Raw genomic sequence first — 5,977 nt, forward strand, 5'->3', positions numbered from 1 at the left:
GTGCAGAGAACAAGACGTGCGAAACTGTTTCTCCCTAACAGCCTCTGTCTTACGTAAGGCAGACAACAACGTGTGCTGCAGTTCAGCGTTCCGCAGAAGGTGAAAAGAAGTATTTTCATATTTTCATGCCAAAATCACAAGGCTCAGCCCTATTTCTGTTGAAGTCAACAGGAGAACTTTGAAAGACTTCAGTAGAGCAAGACCAGCCCTCTAATCTTGCCGACAAGCCCAGCTTTCAGCCTTGGCTGTGCAGCGTACAGCCCAGGTACGAGGCAGAGCACATTTGGGATTGATGGATGACACAGCCACACTCTGCACATTAGGGTTTACTCGTGCCCAGTGCGTCTGAGCAGCTACCGAGACAAGAATAAAATGTTGAATCTAATACATTGTGTTGTCTTTAATATCACTTGTGAAGCTAACACACAAATGGATAGCTCAAAACATATGAAAAAATGAGACTCAAGCCATTGATTATCCCCACTAAATCCAAGCACTCATTTTAGCCTGAAACTTTAGAGCAGATTGCGCTGGACATGAGGAATCAATCATGAGACATCCTGGAAAGGTGATGAACTCACTTTGTGCATCAGAACTAATATGAAACAGTCAGCATGCGACGGGTACCTAGACTGAAAGCAAAGGTGACAGCTACCGAGCAACTACGTGCGGGACAAAAATGGAAGTAGGACTAGGCAATCAATTCAAAAGTAAAAAATAAAAGTAGCCACAATGTCTTACCTGGTTTGACATCTTTGGGTAAGGATTTGGTCTAAGACTTACTTATGAGAACACCAAAGGTGACCAAGAGGAGAAAACATACCAAAGATTTTAGCCCTGTAAATATCCCTGTTTTAAATGAATCTGCATTCTTCCTTCCCATCCTTAAGACACAACCAGTTCAAAGCTTAGATAGTTTTCCCCCCTCCCTCACCCTCTCCCTCCCACCATTTATCATTATGAAGGCAAGTAGACAGGTTAGAGGCAGGAAAAACTTCCACTGGGATTTCTGTCCAGTATCACGGGGAAGGACCAGATTTACACTCAGTGTTAGAACTGAGCACATGCCTGTTGCATAAACGAATGACCTGCAGTTTTTCTACATTTCTTCATCAGAAACATGTAAGGAGAAAGGGGTTTTAACTCTGTATAAACATTGCCCAGGGACTTCAAGACTAGAAGGTGTCGATGCAAGTAGGCTGGAGAGGTGTGCTTGAAAAAGCAAGAGGGCAAAACTCGTACTTCAATATATACAGGACACGTAGAGTGAGGCAAGCGAGGGTTGGAATACTGATGGATCCACTGCCCATCCTCCCTGGGGTGGTACAGACACTCAGGAGCACCAGAGACATGAGCTCAAGAACCTAGAAACAAAAATACCCCAAAGCACTGAGAACCCAGGGGGAATGAGGACTGATCCTGCAGGTCCCATGCCAGGGCACATCCCATGCCCGGGGCACGTCCCACTAAAGCATAGCAGCGTGTTCACCATGCGACCAAATGCGCTGCCGCTAGCTCACCAGGTGCTTTAATGTCTAGTGCAGACATAGCTCGCTCTCCTAAAAAACGCTAAGCGGAGTTATAGCTGCAAAGAAGCCACTACTAAGTCCTCATTTAGACCAGCTACGAATGCGAATCAGCACGTGTGAAGCTAAAAATCCGTCCGTACTCGTATTCCTCTTAGCTGTGGTTTCAAAGGAGAAAACAGCTTCAACTGCAGACTAAGAATTCCAGTGAAATTTGGGAGTTATAAATGCTAATATGCTCAGCAATGATTCAGTCTCCAGCCATTAGCGAGGTACTTAATTTTTGCTTTGCTTCTCTCATGCGTAACATGAAAATAATATTCACTCACCTCTGAGAAGTGGTTGATTAGATTGTCTGAAAATCCACTTTCATCCTGAAAAAGCAACAGAAAAGGAAGCGGGAAGTCAGTAGCCAGAAACTAAGTACAAGGAAAATGTGAACTGGCAAACTAAAGAGAGGAGAGAAAGGAAATAAATAAATATAAACCTCCTCTTCTTGCCAAAGAGCAAAAGCAAGTGGCAACATGCAGATGAGCTGCCCGAGGATCCGACTGTCCCTGGTGAACCCATGCACTCGTGCTTACAGGCAAGCGACCGGAGCGCAGTTACACACGGTGCGTAAGGTGAGGCTCACAGTCCGGTCGAATTGAGACTGGGACCCCTGTTTACCGCCCCCACCTACTGCAAAGTTTGGCAGGCTTGGATGAGACTACGGATTGCACGCCCTGAGATACCGCCTAGTGTGGAGTCAACAACTTTGGCGTTACGGAGAGAGGTTGAGGTTGTTCTCCAAGCTTACTTGTTTTAACCACTTCTGTTCCCATAACACGTGAAGAACGATGGATAACACAGCCATGCTTTTCGTAGTTTGAAAACCAGGCCTCTGAAAACGTGCAAAAAAGCAGAAAAGTAACTTTTATCCTATTCAAGACAGACTAAACATCCCCTTCCTCCTGGGATCTCTTCTTAGGTCTTTGGTTAAGTTTCAATTTTACAGGTATGTGGGCCAGTCCTGATCATCACGTTGATGCTAATAAAAAAATCCCTATTAATTTCAAAATGACAGGGTATTCTCCTACCACATATACTGCATGACCCTTTCCCGTCAGGCTAATATAGTAATAATTCCTTCCTTGGCTCCAACACTATGCTCAGATGTTTCCTTGGAAATATTTTGTTCCTTTCTGTTGTTTCTTAGTGCAGATTGAGATTCTTTGTGTGGCAACGGTTCCTTGAATTGGTTTTCCACAGCCTAGCTGCTTTTGCGTCCTTCCCAGTTTTCCCTTCCGTAGATACCAAAGCACACCATTTCAGTGAATCATCCTTTCTTCTAATAAAATATTATCTGAGTTCAATGCCAAAGGCCAGATTTCTATAAGAGAGATTCAGAATGACCAATAAGTACAGCAAAAAAGATCTTTTTGTTGTTTTGTGGTTTTTGCCCCCCTCATTTTTTGGAGGGTCAGAGACTCCTTAGAAGACCAGTAGCATTAGAGGAACTGAGCAACTCATTGTATCTGTAATATTTTATATCTTTAGTCTCGCTTAAGAGCTACCTTTTCTGCTGGAGTCCATTAGCTAAGCAGGCTAGGTGTTGCTTATTCCTTACGCTCCTGGGCAGGGCCATCAGGAGCTCGTTCAGTTCTTGGGTCAACAGAATATCTGTCCTCTCATTCCCCTGACCTCTCCCACCCCCGTTCCTAAAGCATACTGACAGGTAGCCCAGCGGCAGCTGCGAAGGGTCAGAGCAGAGGGGAAGGAGCAGGGGGCCCCAGGGTAAAAGACTTTTCCTGAGCCCTCCAGGCCTGAGGGGAATTGTTTTCATTATTCGTCTCACCCTCCCACCTCCCCTCTTGGCAAGAAGGCGACCCAGCACCCAGTAAAGCGTTTGACCAAATACTGGGGGCAATTACGACGCAGAGCAAAGCTGAGCCAGGCTTCTTGGCAGCACACATGGAGAGCTTGGAATAGGGATATGGTTCCTGGCTACGAATAGCCATTACCCAAATACCTCCAGTAGAAGGATAAAAGTCCGTAGACAGCACAGTAAGGCTTCGGCTTACAAAAGTCACTGGAACTTATCAACAGCCATAGAAAGAAGAGTTGCTGTGTATGGCCCACTAAGCAAAACTCATTCGTTCTGGCATGGCACAGAACTTGGCTGGTGTGCAATGAGCTTTGGGCATCTCACCGCCCAAACAAGCAAGATCTTCAGATCTTCAGGGCATCAACGATGTCTTCCATGTGTTGGTACAGTGCCTCACAGAGGAGCGACTGGGAATCACCAGCACAAAGTGATAATAAGGCTGTCCACACGTTCCATTTAATAGGGCACATTCCTTTGTGCAATATTACTGAAAGTCACTAAAATATAAATGAAATAAAACCTGTTCTTTTACTTACTGCTAATAACAGCCGGTCATACTGCCCTTGATAGCCACATATAGCAACATGCAAGAAATATTTTTAAATGGCTTGCTCTATGGTACAATACTACACTATAAATGAGACTTCTGGAGATGTTACCTAAATTAGTCTTGTTCAAACGCCTTCGTGATATTTAATCATATTAATAAAAGTTAGAGTGCTTTTTGCCTTTCCATCAGAAACTGGCCTTATGTGTTTTGCTAGTCCCACTCTATACTGGCAACGTAGTGTCGTGGTGTATAATTTCATAGACACAAAGACACTTCGCTACCATAGCTCTCATTATTAAACAATATATTTTAATTGTCACCACCTTTCTCATATAGACATGGGCCAAATCTATCCTTATTGGTTTCAACTGAGCTACACAAGGGATGAATTTGGCTCAATATATATAAAAATACAGCAAGTCAAGTAATAAAAAGAACTGTTTGGGTTTCTTTTTTTATAGCAGTCAGTGCTTTTTGCCATAAGAACACACATGCCTGGCCAGTAAAATCCCATGATAAAGGACTAAAGTGTTTAAGACTTCATATGCAGAAGAGACCGTGGTGTTTAATTACAATAGCAAAAGATGCCATGTTATAAAAGCATTTCTTACCTGGAGAAGGGATCCGTGCTCTCCAATGAAGCTTAATTACCCAAGACATGCTGAGTTTTCCCCTCCTGGCAATAACCTCTAACACCAATAACTCTGCTATTTCTTTTGACATCTGAATAGCTGAATATTGTTAATTTTTGTTCTAATTTCCTTATTTGGATTATAGCCTTCCAGTGTTTTACTTCTGATGAAAGGCTTGAACATTGTAAGAGCCTCATTCCTGGGACATTCCTCTTTCTTTCTTCCACTTTTCCCCTTGGAATTTCGCGCGCTCTCAGCCCTGCTCTGGCACTCCTGCTCCCCCATCTCTTTACGCCTTCCCAGCATACTTGGCTCCAGATGTAGATTTATGCATTTCCCCTCTCGTGATTCTTTCCTGCTCCACTAGAAAGGTTTCAGCTTCAGCTCAGGCCCAGAAGATCCACATTTCTGCAGCACCAATTTACTTAAGACATTAAAGAAAACGGCTTGCTTGACCGTCAGCCCCAAGCACTCCCGCGTCAAGGCTTTTACAGCTCGCTCGCACACACACACAGATCCGCACGCGGGGCAGAGTGGCAACTCTGAAATAAGCAGCTGAGCTTATAAGGGGGTCCTTCTTTTACTTGTGCAAACCCCCCATCCAACTGGTATCATTTTGGGGAAACTGAGTCTTCATTATTTATTAAGTTATATTAGATTTATAGCTCAGGTTTGTGCTGCACTTTTATTAATTCATAAGGAGAAGATTCAATTTTTATATAGAAAACCCTGCTTTTTTCGAGGGGGGGAGGAAACCTCTCCCTCGGAAAATGATGTGATATTGAGCCATGATTTAGAATCATCACCTGCGTTATCCTCCTCATCCTCACGCCTGCATCCTCGGCTTTTGATGAAGTCAATTTCCTGAGCGCATGTGAAAGCCTGTGGCTGCAGCCTGGAACAATCCTACCTCAGTGCTTCCCTTATGTTGTTGATCCTTTAATTTCCTCCAGCCGACTCCTGCAGGGGACTAGTTCGAAGTTTTATGCTACTCTTTTGGACTAATCATTTACGACTGACTTAAAAAAAAAAAAAAAAAAAAAACAGCAGTGCAAATTTTCACACCTTGAAAATCCAGGCTAGCAGAAAGTCATATAAACCTGATTAATAGACGAAATCACAGTATCAAGAGAAAGATCTCCTATTCCGATGGTTATGAAAGTTACACACAGGGCTCTTACCATGGACCCAGTTCTCTGTGTTAAAAACACAAAATTGGAGAGTATCTGAAATTGCAGATCTGAAAGGAAGACTGGATTAGAAGTTTAAAAATATGTGCCTTAGGGGCTAACCGTGGACTAATGGCAAAACAGGAAACAAGATGAAATACAGAAAGGACAGACATTAATTTCTCCAAGACTGTTGATGTTCGTACTCAGTAAAACGGAGATCAAAACAGTGA

Source organism: Egretta garzetta, unplaced genomic scaffold (genome assembly GCF_000687185.1).
Source record: "Egretta garzetta isolate BGI_Z169 unplaced genomic scaffold, ASM68718v1 scaffold112, whole genome shotgun sequence".
Classification (NCBI taxonomy): domain Eukaryota; kingdom Metazoa; phylum Chordata; class Aves; order Pelecaniformes; family Ardeidae; genus Egretta; species Egretta garzetta.